The 22,631-nt window shown below is 34.1% G+C and overlaps 2 pseudogenes across 1 annotated transcript; one reads left to right on the top strand and one right to left on the bottom strand.

The window, feature by feature from the left end:
• Positions 1-259: 259 nt before the first annotated feature.
• LOC149201429 (wax ester synthase/diacylglycerol acyltransferase 11-like) lies at positions 260-6,944 on the bottom strand (annotated as a pseudogene). The gene is made up of 7 exons (XR_016253680.1): positions 6,698-6,944; positions 5,994-6,574; positions 5,692-5,752; positions 1,177-1,322; positions 859-1,071; positions 723-781; positions 260-452 (listed from the first exon to the last, which is right to left on the bottom strand). The product of XR_016253680.1 is annotated as a wax ester synthase/diacylglycerol acyltransferase 11-like (transcript).
• A 1,826-nt stretch (positions 6,945-8,770) lies between these two features.
• On the top strand, positions 8,771-9,426 carry LOC149201428 (germin-like protein subfamily 3 member 3; annotated as a pseudogene).
• Positions 9,427-22,631: the final 13,205 nt, after the last annotated feature.

The following is a 22,631-nucleotide window of genomic DNA, read 5'->3' as shown; positions in this document are numbered from 1 at the left end:
GTGTCAACTGACATTCGCGAATAGCAGCCAGAGATGGCTGTCCTCACTGTTGGTTTGACAAACTGAGTTTGATAGGTTTTTCCACCTTTTGAAAAAAAAAAAAAAAACATCCTTCTCCAAGTACGAAAATATCATCCTTCTCTAAATACGAAAATATCGAAGAGGTTACACACCAGGAATTACAGCTCTGACGGAGAGTACTGTTTGACGATCACATAAACCCTAAAACGTCTTGAGACTAGATGCATTATACAAAAGATTACAAAGGTGGCATAAGCCCTGACGTTTCTATGACGTAATGAAACTGGGATTTCTTCATTTCTTCCATTGCTTCCATGAAACACTTGACGAGGATATCAGCGTTCACATAATCCTTGTGACCATGAACTTGCACCAGGACAGAGTCCATATAGCTCACAATAAAAACTCCTAGCGTCTGCAACAAGAAGTTCCTCAGTTATATAAAACTCAGAAAGAGGTATGGAAGAGTACTTTGATTCCGAGGCGGAGGAATGCCAGGACGATCCAAAGTGGTTGGAAGGTAAAAAAATTTTAAAAAATCTTGTAGAGGCAGTGTTTGAATCTTGTTTTTGATGATGGAAATAGATTCAGCACCATCAAAAATATCTAAAACACCTAAAATTTTGAAGTTTAATAACTATAACTTGGATTTAGAAAAATCTTGACTGATTTTCTTTAAATATAACTAAAATATCAGTAACTTTTCGAAAAATTCCTCCGACTCGTTAGACTACGTCTTGTATATATATCTAGACATTGCCTGTATCAAACTCAGAATTAAGAATCGATAACACTCAATCAGTTTCATACTTTTTATAATAGATCCAGTGAACGTACCCGTCGTCCTTTCAACATCGCTATATATCTCGGTAGTTTGACGAGGAGAAAGATCCCTAAGGATATTTTATGTCCGTCGAGTCTCTGCTTTGCCATTTTCACAAAATCCAGAGGATCCTCCAGCTTTCCTATTATAGGTACTTGCACTGACAAAAAACCGAAGCGATTTCCCCAAGGCACTTGAGCCTTTGGTTTTAGCATTTCCTCCATGTTCTGCACAGTTTACGCCGTCATCAGATCTCAAAATATGTTCGTCTACGCAACACTCTTGAATGTATAAACTTATTGGAAATGTGATGGGTTTGTTTAAGAAATAACCTGTAATCCAGCCATCGTTATCGTGTTTATCATAGATAATGCTGTGAGTTTGGGGTTCTTCAATAGTTTGATAACATCGTCTTTTGGTTGTTCAAACCTCTTTTTGTAATCATCTTGTATACCATGTTCTCCAACTGAACCATGTTCTCCAACTGTATACAAAGTGTGTTTCATGAAAATACTAATTGAAAACATGAAAAAGGGACCCATCAAAATATAGTTCATTGATTATTACCAATGTAAATTGGTCAAATCAGATTTTTAAAAAATTAGCACAATCACATTAATGGTTGATATAAGCCTCATAGATGTATATCAATCAATTAATGGAAATTTATTACTCTGCTACCTGGAAAAGGAAAATCTGCCATAATAACTTTGGGTTAATTAATGAGAATTCTAAGCTTCCTTTACATCCACGCAATGTCTCATTAATCAAAAGCAATGGGTATCAAACTTTGGGTCCTTTAGGAATCCAGTGTATAATTTATCATCAAGAAGAGGCTACCCACCATTCTTTTATAGATGAAGCCTGGTATATAAAAGCAATATAAATATTGATCTAAAAATAGAAATATTGATGTAATTTCATATTTATATATATACTATGTCTAAAATTTCTGAAGTTAAAAGAGATTATACATATAGATGGTTTTCAATTATATATATATATATATATATATAATTTCGGAAGTTAAATACATATAGATTGTTTTCAATTTTCAATTAAATTTAGTTATTTCAATTTAAGTTATAACCAAAATTACCAATAACAAATTGCTACATATTACCAATAGCAAATTGATACTAGTTAAATAAAAGCACATAAATTATCCTAGAACTAAAATAACGTGAGCTTTCATCAATAAATAATGAGTTAATTAAATATTTTTTCATTAGTTAAAATCTGCACTCCATAATCTAATCACAATCCCCTTACCAACTGTAATGTGATACATTTAACTGTAAATACATACGAACCATGCCATACACGTCCAACTCAGCAATATGTGTGGTCGTGCCCCTATCCATTGTAATGGTTTCTACCTAATAAAATCTGCAACACAGTGTACCCAATGTAATGGGTGCAAAATCTAACTGCATCACAAGAGTATTCGATCTTTCTAAGGCTCTACATTAATTTGGAAAAGGTTTGCAGTGAGGTTATCATCAATGGACCCGGAAAAGAGTAAACAAGCAGAGAACAAAAATTTCACTCATACCAACAAAATATAACAAGAGCAATAGAGCAATAGTGTTTTATTAGATATGCGGGGAACCAGGTAAAATAAATAGACGGCCTCTTCATTCGTTCAGACGCTCAACAGTGGACACAGAGGGAAGTGGATCGATTCGAAACGATTGAACAATTTTTAGAAAAACAAAAATAGTTTTGAAAATTTAATTAGTTTCTTTGAAACTAAAAAACGATTCAAACGCTTTTCATCTGATTTATTACGTTTGATGGTGTAAATTTATCTCATTTATTACCTGTATTAAATTAAGAATTATCTCATTTATTCATAGTTACACCGTACCGGTCTCGGGCATTGGAGAGCAGGTATTTCAAGCTGGAGTTGTCTATAATGCGACTTTTTGAGATTCCGGTGACGGAATCCGGCGGAAGAAATTGAGATGAAATCATGATTTGTTGCAGTTAAAATGGTTTTTTAACTGCATATTCGGATTCAGCACCCTGAAAAACCCCTGGGACGGTTTCATTGTGCAGAAATTAGCTATCAAACTTGGATTCCAATAAATTACTGCCGGATTTTCACCGGAAAAAATGGCCGGAAAGGCTTTCAAAAAGTCGCGTTAAAGACTACTCCTTTCAAGCTCCTCCGTTCCCAGGAGCTTGGGAGCTGGTTGAAAACACTCCAAAATTGTTGGGAGTTTTAATGGATATTTTGGAGTTTTTTTGGGAGCTTCACTGCAACTAATTTTTGACGTTTTGGGAGCTTCAATGCAATGAATAATTGCAAACTTAGGTGTATTTGACACTGCAACTCATGGAACTGTGCGAAAGGAAGGGTATGTTGTTGGTTTAGATCTCGATATGGGTTTCTATCCAAATAAAGATGAGGCATCTGACTTATCATGATTTTTGTCATTGCAAAGCTATTCATTCTTCTCATATACACTAATGGTGGATGGATATAAAAGCATTTAGACAGACTCGACAAAAGATGGAATACTAAAGAAAAAAAATAGTTGAAATTATGAAATATAAATATTATTAAAAAAACATTTTTTAATTCAATTTTCATATTTATTTAAGTATAAAATATATATTAACTTGGAAATTTATAATTTTATTATACAAACTCTCTTTAAAATAACATTGGTTTTAAACTCTAGTGTTTTATTTTTTTAATTATTATAAATATATATTTTATTTTTTCTTATCTCTATTATATATATTGGTGAGGTTACATCAAGGGCTAGGAATTGACCTAGTGACTTAAGATATAACGTTGCATTAAATCACTTAATAATCTAGTAATAACAACCTTTTTTCAGGTTTTGAGAATTCTACATGTTTCTTTATTAGAAAGGAATTTGATTGGCAAATTGTTGATAGATTAATATTTTGATTTTGTTTTGGCAGTGTTTCAAAGTTCAATCTTTTACATATTTCTTTGCAAGATGGAATTTCATTAATAAGTTTTGCATGGAAATAAATAAATTATTTTATTTTTATTTTTAATATATAATATTGTTGCCGCTCCCAACTTGGCCTTTGTTGTAAATTTGGGCAAAACTTCTCACTGTGCCGAGACTCGTTCCCCCCATCACAAGTACCCCATACCAAAAACTTGTGCAACATAACATTTATTTGGTTAGACTCTTTATTAATTTAAGATTATTCTATGATCATGAAATCCAAATCATCAGTGAGACTCGTTCCCCCCATCACAAGTACCCCATACCAAAAACTTGTGCAACATAACATTTATTTGGTTAGACTCTTTATTAATTTAAGATTATTCTATGATCATGAAATCCAAATCATCCATATTTAAAAAAAAGGCCATTCCAATATCCACCCACCCTATCGGATTAATTATGAACCTAAAATTCCAGAAATAAAAATAAACTTAATCATAGTTACACGAGTAACGCTCTCAGGCATTGGAGAGCACTTATCGGAAGCTCCCCCACTCCTGGGAGCTTGGGAGCTTGTTGTAAACACTCCAAAACTATCCGAAGCTTCAACGGATGCTTTGGAGCTTTTCGAGAGCTTCAGTATAACCGATTTTTGACGTTTTGGGAGCTTCACTACAATGAATAAATGAAAACTTAGGTGTATTTGGGTGTCTTTGACGCTGCCAGCTTGGGTGTTTCTTAAACTCATGGAATTGCACGAAGGGAAGGGTATGTCGTCTGGATATGGGTTTGGAACTAAGAGAAACAACTCATTTATGGAAAGCCATTCTATCCAAATGAAGATGAGGCACCTAGCCAATCATGATCTTTGTCATTAGAAAGCTATTTATTCTCCTCATATAAGCGGATGGTGGATGGATATAAAAGCATTTAGGAAGATTGCTGACCACTGGCGAAACCATCATTATCAACTTGGAAATTTATAATTTATTATACAAACTCTCTTTAAAATAACATTGGTTTTAAAGTATATTTTTTTAATTAATATGTATTTTATATATATATATATATATTGGTGAGGTTGCATTAAGGGCTAAGAATTAAACCAATGACTTAACATATAATGTTGCATGAAATCACCTAATAATGGAGTAATAACTATTTTTTCCCCAGTTTGTGAATTTTGCATGTTTCTTTGCTTGAAAGCAATTTCACCGACAAACTGTTGATGAATTAATATTTTGAATTTTTCTTTTGCAGTATTTCAAAGTTCAATCTTTTACATATTTCTTTGCGACATGGAATTTGATTGACAAATTTTGGATGGAAATAAATAAATTATTTTATTTTTAGTTTTAATATATATTAAATTTTAATATATTATATTATTGCTACTCCAACTTAACGTTTCATGTAAATTTAAGCAAAACTTCTAACCATATAGGAGTTAAGGAGAACTTCTAACCATATAGGATACTCGTTTACTCGTTCCCGCGTATCAGAAATACTCACTTACCAAAAGCAACATAGAAATTAATCCATTATATTTCAACCCATTATACCTTTAAAAAAATATATATATAATCCAAAAAAAAAACCATTATATTTCAACTCATTATACCTTTAAAAAAATAAAATATAATCCAAAAATAAATCCATTTTTTTTGATAGATCTTAATTATCAAAATAAATGAACTAATTTTATTAATCTGGTATACTGCCCTAAGACTTTTATCCTAATATTTTGAATAAAATATATTCCTACTAATACAAAAATACTGTTATGCTTAAAATAATATAGTGACAACAGAAATAGTCGAGTAATATGTTAGAAACAGAACGCAGTTGCCATGAGAATGAATGAAGTTAAATTCTGAAGCAATAAGGATGAATGTAGTAATAAGAGGCTGATCTGTAAGTAGTGTTGCATGCCCAAGAAAATTATTCCAGTTAGCACATCATTGACTGTCTGCAGGGAAAATAAAAAATATATGTAAAGATGCATGTGAATTAGACTTAGGAAATAAAAATTATTGATCTGATATCACAATTTTAGTGTAGATTATAAGATATTACAGAAACTTGATTTTGAAATATTTTAGAAATTTGATATACAAAGAGAGTTTCAAAATTTTGCTTAACAAGAACAAAGTGAAAGTGAAAAAGTCTGATTTCAAAATCTACAAGTTAAAATAACTGATATTACATACCCCTCTTACAGAATTCTTAATTTGTTTGATATCCTCGAGTGGAAAAGTAGCAGAAAGCAGCACAACGGGCATGTTTTCGACTCCTCTAGGTCCTCGAATAGGAAGCTTGCTGTCATCAATCCATCCTATCGCTCTCAGTACACAGCTTATCACATCAACCAGAGTGTACCATAATACGAGCATCATATAACCAAGTCTGGGAAAAAACTTAGCTACTGTAATGTCCGATGAAGTGGATTTAATACTGCGCTTGGCGGTAGGAAAGGTGGGCGGAAGACGAGGATTGTCGACTCTCCTGAAAATAGAAAACAAGGTGGACATTAAAGAAATCCCATCTCCAAGGGAATGGTGGACCTTAACAACCATGGTGGCTCCGGCCTTCCTCGTTTTTTGTAATTCAGGAAGTGGAGCTCCCACAGTGGACGTGACTGATCAAGACAAGTGAGCGTCATTTTACAGATATACTCATCGACATCGGAATCGTAAGATTCTTTGCCAGGTGGAAACTCTACAATAAATGTGGGGTTATCGGTGTTCACAGTAGTTTTCTGCCATCGCAACACTCCCCGCTCATCAGCCTTCTGCAAAATAAATCGCAGTCTCAGAAACGAAAGTGCACTAGTGTATAAAAGAAATCATGTACCATTAATATATATATAATGAAAGCATATGTGATAGTTGATACGAATGAGTAGAACAATTACCATTATACAAGAGAAAAGTGGATTGCTTGATAGGAGGGCGTTTGCGCAAGCTTTCTTGTAACGAGATGTATCTGTAATGGCTTCTTCGAATTCGAAGATGCCATGTACGCACAAAGACAATCGCGAGCTGTTGAAAGCCATGCTAACCACATCTACTGGCTGCCCTAATTGCCCTTCTCTACGTTGTTCACCTCTGCACAGATTCGGAATGCGCAGCTTGAGGCCCATGTTATGAATCGTTTCAGGAATAGAAACCATGGATTGCTAGACATAGCAGCCACTACCGTCTATATATATCGGCCAGGCCAGAAGTCCTGTCTCTACCTCCTCCCTTCGTTGCCAACGATGGTAGTAGTGACTGGTACGTTGCACGGACACGTGTCACTCCGCCATGTACGGCAGAATCGGTATCGCTGCCACACCATGTGAAACCACTGAATTAAATAAAGTAATGTCTGGGCATCCTTATCTCGACTGGCTCGGTCAAATTTTTGACCGAACCAGTGCCGGTCCAATTGCCGAATATTTGGGGAATTGAGAATCGGGTTAACTTCAAGAATAATACTGGGTAATTTTTGGATTAATTTAGTATTTAAACGTTTATTAATTTAAATTTGGTGAAAATTTTCTATTATAATTAAAACTAATTTAAATTTTTATAAAAAAAAATTCAAAAAAAATTATAAATATAATATTTAAATCATATTTTTAATAATAAAAATAAATTTAACACCATTAAAATCTTGTTTAGATAATCTTCGGCAAAATCATATAACCAATCTTTTGTCAACGCGTTTATTTTTAACACCATTAAAATCTTGTTTAGATAATCTTCGGCAAAATCATATAACCAATCTTTTGTCAACGCGTTTCGAACCAACCAGTGTGGTTCATCGTCAGGACAAGTTGAAGAACCAATCCGGCTTAGCTTGATTAAATAGAGTGTGCAGAGACTCCAACAGCTATAATGCTAACGGCTAATTTGACCTAATGCTCCCGGTCAAACCACTAAATTAATTAAATAATATCTTTTAAAACACTTAAAATAAAATTATTTTAAAATTTAACAAATATTTTGCATTTTACATAAATCATTATGGAATTTCAATTACTTTCCCATTACCTTTAAGGCAAAAATAAAAGCAATCTCGTTAGGTTACTGACCACTATGCATGTGAATGATGTATGTTATATTATTTAATTTTATGTTAACCGATAAACGTGGGAGATAGCCATTGAATTAAATACGAGTACGGCTATTAATTTGGGATAGCATGGCATGTCTTGGATTGGATTGTACGTATACATAATATTAAATACTTTGCATGTCTTGGATGATGTATATCATATTATAGTATTAAAATTAATTACCTCATAAGGCGTTTCCCTTTGGGAACCACTCTCCAAAATGCCACTGTGTACAAATCTACACCATTAAATAGAATGTTAGACGATTGAATAATTTTACACTGTCAGATAAGTAGTTAATAATTAAAATGAGTAACTTCTTCTTGTTGAACTGTTTCTTCTCGCTGAACGGTTTCTTCTTGCTTAACTATTTCTTGATGGGTTAAAACAAAGACTTATTCCCGTCTTGTTTTTTCAGAAAAAGGTTTCTCTCCCAAGATTGGTTTATTTGTTCATCGGTATTTCCGGACTCTTCTTCTTGCTGTAATTTTTCCATTCCATGTTTGGCCATTGTTTTGGAAAAAATACCATTATTTTGAAGGTTAATAGTTGATCTGGATGTCCGTTGGCATGCAGGTGAATAGAAGCCTCCATTTCTGTGAGGTGGCCGAAATGGTTGGATCTGTAGATTTCAGAGCGAAAACAATGTTTTGGGGAGTGGAAGGACAAATTTCCTGTGAAATGGAAATCAATTATATGTAGTCAAGATACTCATGAGGTTATTCTCTGACCCTATAAACTTTTTTGGGTTCTGCAATTATAGCATTGGATTAATCAATCATGGAAACTTGCAATATTGCCTCCCTGCTAGCGATTGTACTAGTCCAGTGTAATTTTTCTTTGCATCCTTCACGTGCGCAAGATTTCTGAGTGGCAGACTCAATCATGGAAACTTGCAATATTGCCTCCCTGCTAGCGATTGTACTAGTCCAGTGTAATTTTTCTTTTCATCCTTCACGTGCGCAAGATTTCTGAGTGGCAGACTTGTCGCTCACTCCCAGCTTATCCTTGCAAGGCGACTTCATCCTTAACTGCAGATTGGAAGATATCGGGAATGTGAACAACAACATCGGTGCTGCTGTAACTTCGGCCTTCCCAGTGCTACTGTAACTCCGACCTTCCTAGTGCTACTGTAACTCCGACCTTCTCAGCAAAGTTTTCTGCAGTGAATGGCCTTGGCGTGTCGATAGCTAGACTCGACCTCGCGCCCAAAGGCGTCATTCCATTGCATAACCATCCAGAAGGTTCTGAGATTCTGCTGGTGGTTGAAGGAGTAATCTGTGCTGGATTCATATCTTCAAGCAATATTGTGTACAACAGAACACTCCACAAAGGAGACATCATGGCGCTCCCTTTGCCGGCAATCTTCCTCCTGTCATCGAGAGGACTACGTTCCTTTCCTATGTTGAGGTGAAGCGCCTCAAGGCTTTCTTAGGAGGCAGCGGCTAGGATATATGTATATATATCTGTTTCAAGTATTGATCCTTCAAGCTTCAACTTGTACTGCCTCATTCTAATGAAATTTCATCCATTAACGATATGTTGGTTTAGTAAGGTTGCTGCATATCCGTTGCTTTGCACATTATCATAATTTTTAGCTATGTTTCTGAATAAAAAATAAAAAAAAGTTTTGTTGAAACTGAAATCTGTACCGGAAGTTGGATGTGATTTTCATTCAGTAAATTCTCTCTAAACTTTCGGAAGTGATTGGTGAAGTTTTCCTGGGAACTAATTCTGAATAATAAGAAATGTTAGTTTGAAATGATATTGTGTTTAAATTTATAGATTTTGGAGCTTACCATATGCATTTTACATATAAAAAAATTAATAACTAGAAATTGAATTATTAATTCATTGTATTTTTTTATAAAAATTTATCAAAATTTGTATATCTTCTTTCATTTTGATGGCCTTAAATGACATTAGGTTGAAATTTATAGATTTTGGAACCTACCAAATGTATGTTATATAAAAAATAAAATAATAATAACTAGAAATTGATCAATTCATTGTAATTTTTTTTATAAAATTTTACCTGAATTTGTATATGTTCTTTCATTCTAATATCTTTTATTTAATTTGGAAATAATTTCTATTTTTGGATGATTCATTTTGGTTTGAAAATTTTCAGTTTGGCAAAATGTAATATTAAATTTCCAGTTAGCTTTATGAAGATGCAAAGTGGGGAGTTTTTTTTTAAAAGAATGGATGGTTCCAAAATATATAAATTGTATTTTTTTGTTTAAGTTAAATTAAGAATCAAGAGTTTTTATTCAATTTGTTGTGATAATTAGATTTTAAAAGACCATTTACACTAACTTTATGTTTGCGATTATCAATGTAGAGGAAGTTAATTCATACAAATATCTTAGAGTTGGCATTCATCACAAGATTCATTGGAGCTCCAACATTGAGAAATGATTAATAAAGGATGGAAAGCTTCTTTGGTCTTGACAACTACAAACAAGTGCTAGAGGGTAGATTAGTCCCTACCACATAAGTTAGAAATTACCCTCTAAGAAAAATTGCATATCCTCAGTAAAATTGCATCTAAGATGGTTGTATCCAAATTAACACAATTATTTAATAGGTATGGAAGCTTGAGTTGTAACTCGTAGGAATTTGGCATAGTTAGGGGAAATAGATATCATAAAAGACTTGAAATATGAAATGGGTACATGCTGAATTTATGTGCAGGTACATGATCAAATTATGTGTAGGTAGAATGTAAAAGACTTCAAGCTTTTGAAAGTGAGACAGTTCAATATTGAAAATTGGTATCAACATCAAATGCACACTTCACAGCCAAGACTTCAAGCTTTTGATCAAGTGAGACAACTCAATATTGAAAATTGGTATCAACATCAAATGCACACTTCACAGCCACTGGGAGGTAGATAGCTATAATTGCAAAGAGGGAAATGCTGGGAATCACGAGTGGGAAGTCGGGCAAGAAAATATCAATGGCTATCTGCTTGCGTCTTGGGCAGAGGGGAAAGGGTATGCAAACCATGGCTAGCCTAACACTGGCATGCGACAGTGCTCACCAACTGGTAATTGGTGAGGGGAAGATAACCTTCCTACGACTAAGGAGATGGGTGTGGCGACGGAGTCTCTTTGCTAGTGGCAGTAGGTTGACCCCTCTTGGGGAATGGACCTATGGCCATGAAGGCTCTAGCATCGACACTGAAGGGGAAGGGGAGGAGCAAGGTGGGGCGGTTATCTGTGATAGTACAAACCAGGGGCGTGATCATTGTTATACCATGTTGAATTTTTTTTGGTTAATGAATTGTTGCAATGAACAGGATTGGGGCATCTCTGCCATGGCTCGTCCTACAAAAAGCTGTGGCCGTGGAAGATGGGCCCAGCTGCCCAAAAAGGAAAAGGAACCGAGCACATCCGAGCCTCTCACGGGTAGAAAATCAGTGGAAAGGCTTATTAGTGAGGCTGCAGAGGCATATCGTGAGGGCACTGATGAAGGTATTCGGAAAATTTTAGAGGAATGGGAAGAGGAAGTCAAGCAAGACAACGAGACAGATGCAGAAATGGATGACTGGAGGACCCTAGTCTCGGATCCTAGTAACACTAGAGGCAGGATCACTCAATTTAAACAGACCTTATACCTTTATTGGTTGATGAAAATCCTGTTGGGAAAGGCTATGGAGCATATTTCGGTGGGCATGGTTGTTACTGTCCAAGGCATGGCAAGCTACAAACAGGAATTCCAGAAAGTTCAGTTTCAACTCCATAAGCAAGATATCACGCTGGGAAAAATTGAGAGGCATATTCCATGTATCTTGGAACTGTCTGAGATGCCTGGATCGAATGTCAAAGACCCTGCACCAGTGGAATCAGCCTCAGAGGAACATAATGATTAGATAATCTCCCTTGTTTAATTTTGTTTTATATGCAGATAGCTTTTACTTTTCCTTATGCAAGAATATGTATAGGTAAAAATCTAGAGTATGGTCATGAAATAGAGACTTATATAGCTTGGATAGAAATACTGAAACTTTTTTGTTTCTGGATGGCATACAACGTGGATAGGTGGCCAATAGACTTGGTTTCCCAATGGGCAAGTTGAGGCCACCTAGCCAATCTATGTCGTGTAAATTTTCTTATAAATGAATGGAAAAAAGAGGACCTACCAAGCTTAACAAAAAAAAATGCACACTTCACAAACTTTTTCCACTTTTTCCAAAGTTCAATATTAAAAATTGGTCAGAGGAGAAAGAAATATGCACCAAACTCGTGTGGAAAGAAACAATCTCAACATCAAATGCACACTTCACAAAATTTTTCCACTTTTTCTGAATAGAGTCTGTTTTCTAAGGCATAAAAATCCTTTTATGTTTATTTATAGGCCCCTTCCTAGTCAAATACGTAGCCAAGTCTCCTAGAATATCATGTTGATTAAAGGAAAGCTCGTGGGCTACCATAAGAGTTTACCATGGCATCTCTGAATAGTGAACACTTCACAAACTTTTTCCACTTTTTCGGAATAGAGACGACTTTATAAGGCATAAAAATCCTTTTGTGTTTATTTATAGACCCCTTCCTAGTCAAATATATAGTAAGTCTCACAAAATATCATGTTGAATAAAGGAAATCTCGTGGATGCTACCATAAGAGTTCACCATGGTATCTATGAATAGTGAATTAAAATAATTATTTAATCAATGCTCAATAAAAGATCCACTTCTTTCCTATCAAACATTGTAAAGTTGTTATGTGAGTCCCTAGATTTATTGATATAGCTTTAAACTAGTTCATCCAATGGTAAATTTTGAATTTCCCATTTTCGAAAAAAAAACTTTCAATATAACCCTCATGTGTCACAAACCAATCCAAATACCCAAAAGAAGTTAAGCAAGGATAATCAAAGGAAAATCCAATCACCTTAAGAGAAAGTGGTAAAAGGCTATAAGCTTTTGATCAAGTGAGACAATTCAATATTGAAAAAGAGCACATTTTTTATCAAATATTTTCTATCAGAACTTGAAAGAGCATCTTTGAAGATTGAGAGGAAATCTTTGTTGGAAAGGTTATAGAATCTGTAAATTTGACATAATGTAAGTGATTTTTCTTTATATTCTAGCTTTGAATGACATTTTTTTACTAATTTTTAGATTTTATTTACTAAATTTTATATTCAATGATCTTCTATATCTCACTACTCTTCTCGAGTTTATGCCTTATGGCGTTTCCTTTGCAAGATTTGGTGCAATTGCTAGTTAATTTTATGTTAACCGATAAACGTGTGAGATAACCATTGAATCAAATAGGAGTACGGCTATTAATTTGGGATCGCGCGCAGGGCATGTGTTGGATTGTATTTTACATATACATAATATTAAATAGTGTTTGATAGTGTTTGATCTGTTAGGTGATATATATTATATTATAGTATTAAAATTAGTATTTATATCAAATGTTGTAAAGTAAACGCCGTAAGTTCGTAGTGCATATGGAAAAATAACATAGATGAAAAAATGTGATATGTTAGGTGATCTAATTATACTAACACAATCTATGTAGAATAATTTATTTGCAGCACACTTCTGACCTTTAGTGTATTTGCTATCACAAGTGTAACAAAACCCTTTTGCTCTTTTTTCTTCCAATTGTTGTGGTGTCAACCTTATAGGTTGTGGAAGGGTAGGGGCAATAACACTTCCATCTTTATAGTTGTGAGTGGTATGCTTCCTGGTTTCCATAATTTTTCTTTCCATTTTTCTTGCTAACCTGAATGCCTTCTCTAATGAATCAAGTTCCCAAAGACGAACATCATGTTGGATATTATCCTTTAAAGTCCCTATGAACACATCAATCCTATGCTCCTCTGGAATATTTTTTACCCTTATGTTCAATTTTTGGAACTCCTCAATGTGCTCCATTATTGAACCCTTTTGTTTGAGACTTATCAATTGGCTAAAAAAAGTGTTGCTTTTTGTATCCTCATAATGTGCTGTCAATTTTTCCGTAAAAATTTCCCAAGTGATAATTTGTTTACAAGAGCAAAGCCATTGATACCATACAAACTGATTTGGTTCCAAATATAAAGTTGTAATACGTACCTTTTGTGTGTTTTGCACATTATTGAGATCGAAAAATTGTTCCATCTGTAATATCCATGTTGCAGGATCCTTGCCATCAAACTTCCTCATATCGATTTTTAGAATATGGTGGGTCTTCGATCCAACATTAAAGTCTATGGAATCATGATTAACATTTCTTGTGTTCTCATCATGAGTTTCCTTTACTACCCTTTCACCATTAGTGACCATTTCTTGTAGCAAATTATTCAATTTTATCTTCAATTCTTCCATCTTATCATCCATGCCATCCATTTTAGCATCCATGCCATTCATCTTAGCTTCCATGTCTTTCTTTAAACCATCCATCTTAGCTTCTACACCTTTTTGTGCAAGTGACACTTGTTGCACTTGGTCTCGTAATTTTGATATATCATGTTGCATTTCTTCCTCTTCTTCATGAGTCATGCTAGAGCTTTCAGGTTGCTTACTAGGTGTTTGCATTTTCTTTCCTCGCGACATAAATTACCGATAATAATGCTTTACTATGCCCTTTGAATTCCTTCAAACTAATTTTTCAAACCAAGCTTATGCAAAAATTTAAAAAAACTACACACCTTTTTTCACTTTGTAGGAGCTTGATATTGAATCTGATGTATCTCTGTAATTTCAGATCATCCAGTTCTGAAATTATGATCTATAATAGCCCTCTGCGTCCTCTTTCCAATGCCACCAGTCTTATCCAAATTGGATTCTCCAAGGAAGTGTTATGCACAATCTTCCAAGATGACCTGATTATAGACCTTTCCAGAAGAGCGAACTTGTATGAAGTGCCACGTGTCACTGTTTCAACCTTTGGCTCTGAGAAATATTCACAAGAAACTATAGTCCGTCCTCTTTCTGTACCTTCTTACAAAATTTCAATCCGATGCTTAGAGAGAAAGTTATGACGATTTTCCCCAGGTCACTTGTTTGGAATGTAATTCAGGAGTCTGCAAAAATACCAACTTCCTCAGATCATATCTCTGCCAATATAGCACGAAAAGATCTAAAATTCAAACTCGAGGTTCAATGCGATTTTGTCTCAAATGGGTTTTTTTTGCTTATGAAACATCGCAAAAAAATATTTTATAGCGAAAATTCCATGATGACCTATTTGGAGCAGCGAAACCCTAGAATCCAAAGCTCTGATACCAAATGTTATGAAACCAGCTCACAAAAAGATAGAAAAGATAGTTGAACGCCTTAGAATTTAGCCTCTTTGAGGGGGCAACCTCCTTAACATTACACAAATGAATAATTCTTTGTTGATTCAAATGATAAAACCTCCTTTCTATATATAGGAGTCTAAGGGGTCACAATATAACCAAGCCGACCTAACAATAATAATATAAAGGCACAAAAATAACAATAGAGAGATTCTATGGGGCACAATAATAACAATATGGGGACAATAGGGGCACAACAATATTAATAAATGATACAACTACAATATTAATGGGGGCATCACTAGTATTATAGGGACCTAACATAAATTCTCAATAACTCTAACTGTATCAGATTTAAAATAGATTTAAGTGAGGATCAAATAACTACACCAATCTTATTTCCCTAACAATATTCTTAAAACTAGCAACCCACAGTGGCATTTAAAAAATACAAGTGTTTGGTGACTCATTATTGTTAGATAGTGTACCCTAGATCATTTTCTACTAGGTTGGGGAACACATGGCAGATCTGGGCACTTCCTATTACAACAACATTACACAAATCCATGCAACATTAAATTCCAAACAACAATAAATGGACAGTGAGGGAACATCAAAAATATTCCAGCAGTATGGGAACATGCATGCATGTATGCACCAACCATAAATAGAATAGGATAATTTTATCATTAGATTTCAGGTTAAAGATAAAGTGCTAAAGTTCGATGAGGCAGTTTTGTTTTATTTTTTGCAGTCTTTCTGAATTCATTTTTTATTAGTTAGATAGAGTGCAGATCCAAATATCTAAGCAATATATCTATTTTTATGAACCCTAGGTGTCACTTATAAGAGAGAGTGAGAGTATGGATCTGTAATAGGGTTAGTTTCAGTTCTTACACAAAATACTTTCTAGCAGAGTTTTATTCAGCAGTATTGGAATAACAGTAACAGGGGCTTTTGGCATTGATATATGTGTTCCAATGTATGTATTCCAATTGTGTTTATAGATTATAGTGAGATTCATATTGCATTTTTTATTAGCCTTTAAATTTAGACAGTGTTAGTTTCCATTAGAAGAAGAGTTTGTTTACAATATGTTATACAAATTCATAATGGTAACAAGAGAGGTTTGATGAAGCCTTCTAAAAATCCTTGAATAGATAGTGGACCACTACCTATGAAACGGAGTTGTTAGGAGGCTACAGGGTTAGATGTTGTGATCCATGCTTGAGAAAAGCACAATGAAGCTATGATTAGGTTGTTGGGTTGTTGGGTTCTTTGTTAGGCTGTTGATCTATTTTAACTTTTTTTAGGCAATATTGAAATGCAACAATATGGGTATAGTCAATCACACATACAACGACAAGAAATTGAGAGGAGGTGAGGGTAAAGAGCTATTACCCATTGCATTAAATAGGTTGTGTTCCTTTTGGAAACTTTTTGTATCCTCATAATGTGCTGTCAATTCTTCCGTAAAAATTGCCCAAGTGATAATTTGTTTACGAGAGCAAAGCCATTGATACCATACAAACTGATTTGGTTCCAAATATAAAGTTGCAATACATACCTATTGTGCGTTTTGCACATTATTGAGATCGAAAAATTGCTCCATCTGTAATATCCATGTTGCGGGATCCTTGCCATCAAACTTCCTCATATCGATTTTTGGAATATGGTGGTTCTTCTATCCAACATTAGAGTCTATGTAATCATGACTAACATTTCTTTTGTTCTCATCATGAGTTTCCTTTACTACCCTTTCACCATTAGTGACCATTTCTTGTAGCAACTTATTCAATTTTATCTTCAATTCTTCCATCTTATCATCCATGTCATCCATTTTAGTGTCCATGCCATTCATCTTAGCTTCCATGCCTTTCTTTAAACCATCCATCTTAGCTTCTACACCATTTTGTGCAAGTGACACTTGTTGCACTTGGTCTCATAATTTTGATATATCATGTTGCATTTCTTCCTCTTCTTCATGAGTCATGCTAGAGCTTTCAGGTTGCTTACTAGGTGTTTGCATTTTATTTTCTTGAGGCATCAATTACCGATAATAATGCTTTACTATTCCCTTTGAATTCCTTCAAACTAATTTTTTAAACCAAGCTTATGCAAAAATTTAAAAAAACTACACACCTTTTTTCACTTTGTAGGAGCTTAATATTGAATTTGATGTATCTTTGTAATTTTGGATCATCCAGTTTTGAAATTGTGACCTGTAGTAGCCCTCTGCGTCCTCTTTCCAATGCCACCATTCTGATCCAAATTGGATTCTCCAAGGAAGAGTTATGCACAATCTCCCAAGATGACCTGATTATAGACCTTTCCAGAAGAGCAAAATTGTATGAAGTGCCACGTGTCACTATTTCGACCTTTGGCTCTCAACAATATATACAAAAAACTAAAGTCCGTCCTCTTTCTGTACCTTCTTACAAAATTTCAATCCGATGCTCAGAGAGAAAATTATGATGATTTTCCCCAGGTCACTTGTTTGGAATGTAATTCAGGAGTCTACAAAGAGACCAACTTCCTCAGATCATATCTCCGCCAATAGCGCGAAAAGCTCTGAAATTCGAACCCGAGGTTTAGTGCGATTTTGTCTCAAATGGGTTTTTTTTTTTCGCTTTGGAAACGTCGTAGAAAAAAAGTTATAGCAAAAATGCCATGATGACCTATTTGGAGCAGCGACACCCTAGAATCGAAAGCTTTGATACCAAATGTTATGAAACCAGCTCACAAAAAGATAGAAAAGATAGTTGAATGCCTTAGAATTCAGCCTCTTCGAGGGGGCAACCTCCTTTATATTACACAAATGAATAATTCTTTGATGATTCAAATGACAAAAGCTCCTTTCTATATATAGGAGTCTAAGGGGTCACAATATAACCAAGCTGACCTAACAATAATAATATAAAGGCACAAAAATAACAATAGAGAGATTCTATGGGGCACAGTAATAATAATATGGGGACAATAGGGGCACAAAAATATTAATAAGGGATACAAATACAATATTAATGTGGGCATCACTAGTATTATAGGGACCTAACACAAATTCTTAATAACTCTAACTGTGTCAGATTTAAAATAGATTTAAGTGAGGATCAAAAAATTACACCAAGCTTATTTCCCTAACAATACTCTTAAAACTAGCAGCCCACAGTGGCATTTAAAAAATACAAGTGTTTGGTGACTCATTGTTGTTAGATAGTGTACCCTAGATCATTTTCTACTAGGTTGGGGAACGCATGGCAGATCTAGGCACTTCCTATTACAACAACATTACATAAATCCATGTAGCATTAAATTCCAAACAACAATAAACAGACAGTAAGAGAACATCACAAATATTCTAGCAGTATGGGAACATGCATGCATCTATGCACCAACCATAAATAGAATAGGATAATGTTATCATTAGATTTCAGGTTAAAGATAAAGTGCTAAAGTTCAATGAGGCAGTTTTGTTTTATTTTTCGCAGTCTTTCCGAATTCATTTTTTATCAGTTAGATAGAGTGCAGATCCAAATATCTAAGCAATATATCTATTTTTATGAACCCTAGGTGTTACTTATAAGAGAGAGTGATAGTATGGATCTGTAATAGGGTTAGTTTCAGTTCTTACACAAAATACTTTCTAGCAGAGTTTTATTTAGTAGCATTGGAATAACAGTGACATGGGCTTTTGGAATTGATCTATGTGTTCCAATGTATGTATTCCAATTGTGTTTATAGATTATAGTGAGATTCAGATTGCATTTTTGATTAGCCTTTAAATTTAGACAGTGTTAGTTTCCATTAGAAGAAGAGTTTGTTTACAATATGTTATACAAATTCATAATGGTGTCAAAAGAGGTTTGATGAAGCCTTCTAAAAATCTTTGAATAGATAGTAGGACCACTACCTATGAAAGGGAGTTGTTAGGAGGCTACAAGGTCAGATGTGATGTTGTGATCCATGCTTGAGAAAAGCACAATGAAGTTGTGATTAGGTTGTTGGGTTGTTGGGTTCTTTGTTAGGCTGCTGATCTATTTTAACTTTTATTTAGGCGATATTGCAATGCAACAATATGGGTATAGTCAATCACACATACAACAACAAGAAATTGAGAGGAGGTGAAGGGTAAAGAGCTATTACCCATTGCATTAAATAGGTCATGTTCCTTTTGGAAACTTTTTGGCTTTTTGGCTATGACATCTGCGCCAAAAAATACTTCCCATTTTTAGCAGGCTATGGAATGACTTCAAGTAGAAGGAGACATTACTGGAGACTATTGCAGGTATTGAGGAGGAGCATAATGTCTCTCCCAAACACCCAAATTCTAAACAAATATGATAAAAAAAACATGTTATACAACCCTCAAAACATCTACCTAAAAATTACTAGATTGTCTAGAATTCAATGGAGTGACATTTATGAAAGAATCTCGTAGATTAAAGTATATGAGGATGAGTATTAATGTTTACCTATAATGATATTATAAAATTAATATAAACCCTCTATATGAGGATTGTTGGATTGTCTTAAATTCAAATGGAAGTATGTTATTCAATGAATTATCAGAGTAACAAGAAAAGAGGAACTAAGAAGGGTTAAAAAGGGAAGAAAGAGAAGTAAGGTTCTTGTAACCAGAGAAAGAAGGACTTGAGCCACATCAAATGCTTCACATGTCAAAAGCTTGGGCACTTTCCTTCCAATGTCATCAAAAGAAGGGGAACGACAAGAAACAACGCGAGAAGCAACTTGCAAGGAGTGCAAAAGCATCAGCTCAAGTGGTGCCTGTCATCTGACATCATGTCTGATGTCGACTGGTATGTGGATAGTGGAGCTTGCAAACATACAACCTCTAAAAATAGTACCTTTAGAAGAACTCGGTGATGATCCCATGTATCCAGTTGCAAGAGTGGGACATTCAATGCCCCATTCACTGATCTCTAGTTCAAGAAAGGTGCAATCAGGAGAGTAGTGGTAAGGAACACTCCTCCTCACATCCAAAGGAGTTGCAATACCAGTCACATTCTGAATCCAGTCCAACAAATATTTCCTAGCCTTGTAGGCCTGAAACCACTCTTGTTTATGCATGAATTCCAAAACCCGTTCTGTCATTTCCTCCGCATGGGTTTTCTGGTTTCTATCAATCAACCCAAAATGGTATGCAACACTGGCATATGTTTGCACTTGAATTTTTGGGCCTGTCAGCCCATTTCCAATTCGAAGCCCACTAAGATGGAATGGAATTTTTGAGCCATCAAGTGAACCCAATTATGCATTCTCCATTGATTTCTTTTTAGGTTTAATTAAAATACAATGACAAAAAGCAGGAACATACTTACATGCATATCTCTCACCCGCCACAAATAAAAGGCGGTTACTGAATTCTGGAACGAAGCTGTAAAACTTCTCCAAAGCGGTATAGAGATGGTTTGCAACCTGGTTATGGTCGGTAGGGATGTCCTGGTCCCATTCTCTATTATGCTGTAGCTTGAACCCACTGGACTATCAACGAATAAAACATTGAATTTACGGTTCCATGGTGAGTCATTTTGATATAGTTTTAGGTCTGACGAGATTCGCGAGGGCCCCAATTCGTAGAAGTTACTATTCATGCTTGCCGCCTTGCATCCATATAATTATGGGTGTCTCTACAATGGGCATATTTGGCTCTATTGACTCATAAAATGAGTAGAACAATCTTGGTTCGAAGGATGCCTTCACATTTAAATACCCAGGTCTCCACAGAAATGATTCCTCTAGCTTCTGTCATCTTCAAATACTCGACCACACAATGAAGCTCGCATATCTCTAAGTTAATTTCATTTGGTAGCGCTCGTTTGAAAGTTATTTGCATTTGGTAGCACTTGTCTGAAAGTTCTTTGCATTTGGCAGAAGAGAATTGGTACTGCCCCTGCTGCACAATAAAGACTATTGTTCGAGGTCCTGCCCCTGCCGCGCAATAAAGACTATTGTTTGGGAGGTTGTATGCATTTTTTCCCTAACTGTGCCGAGTAACTATTTTCCTTTCCTAACTATTAATCCAAGGGCGGTGTAATTATTATATAAATTGATTACCTATTCATATTGGAAAATAAGTCTATGATTATGATTAAGATGCCTTTTTACAAATAACTATTAATTTCAAATATTTTTGGTTTAATTAATATAATTATTAATATAATTTTGTAATAATTTTTAATTTATTATTGATGTAATATAATAAAATAAAGTAATACTATGATTATCAAAAATAATATAATAGAGTAATATTTATTATTAAAATAATGATATAAATTATCCTAAAAATAAATTAATTATATTTAATATATTAAATATTGTAATTTCTTAAATATTATGTTGAGTGAAAAGTGTTTCTACCAGGAATTTTAATATATGTTAATTTTAAATAGTTTATTATTAATTTAATTTAATATTTTATTATAATAAACTTATTAGTATATTAACCACATTTATTAATGTGTTTGTGTTAAGTTTATTTATTTATTTATTTTTTTCTTCACTTAGGAAACCCAAGGGTGTCATGGAGAATTGACCCTGTGACCTCAATCGAGGAGGTACTTAACAACGAGGGAGGAGGTACTTAACAACGAGGGATTCGACCAGTTAAACTAACCCTTGGGGGCATGCTTGTGTTAAGTTATTATATTATTGGTTCCATTTTTTTTAAATATATATATATATATATATATATAGACACTTACTTATCATAATTATAAATACTTTTATTTTTAGTGTTATTGCTTTTTTTCCTTGGATACTATTAATAATTCACAAATCTAGATTAATAATTTGCATAATAAACCAAGATTTAATATCTATGGTTATTTTAAATAAGTTATAACAATTTTCTTCAATTTTAGCAACTTGAAAAGTATAATTTATATGGCTTCCCTAATTATGCTTATTATAATTGATGCCATATAATAGCTACTCTAATTTGTGGATTGATGCAAAAATAATGTTGCCTGAAAAATTTCTTAAAAAAACTAAAGTAAGGGATAAAATCTAAATATTTTATATTTTTATTTTCTATTTAGTGACTAATTTATTTTTATTTATATTTTTTGGGAATAAACTTGGTCAATTTGCTCTCAAATGGAAAATAAAGATAACTAAATTAATTCATTTTAAAAAAAATCTTAAAAACATAGTATGTACATAAAATTGGAGTTTTCTATAGTGCGAATTTTTTTACTTTCCGACCGAAAAATTGTGATTTGTGTTATTCAAACTTGTTTTTTGACTCTATATATGGATTCATCACCCTAAAAAACCCCTACGAAACTTGGATTGTGCAAGGGTTACCCATCAAACTTGTGTTTTCAATAAATTTTTGTCGGATTTTAGAGAAATTAGACCAGAACAACCCATCGGAAAAGCTTCCAAAAAGTCACACTAAAGACATCTCGCATAAAAATTAAATAAAAGCAACTCACATTAACCAACCACTTGGTTTTTCAGATAAAGGTAATAATACAGACA

Source organism: Pinus tabuliformis, chromosome 2_1 (genome assembly GCF_031772625.1).
Source record: "Pinus tabuliformis cultivar Carrire ecotype Pingquan chromosome 2_1, CPIR1, whole genome shotgun sequence".
In the NCBI taxonomy this organism is placed as follows: domain Eukaryota; kingdom Viridiplantae; phylum Streptophyta; class Pinopsida; order Pinales; family Pinaceae; genus Pinus; species Pinus tabuliformis.
The sequence above is the reverse complement of the archived record's forward strand: the minus strand, read 5'-3'. Positions and strand labels throughout refer to the sequence as shown.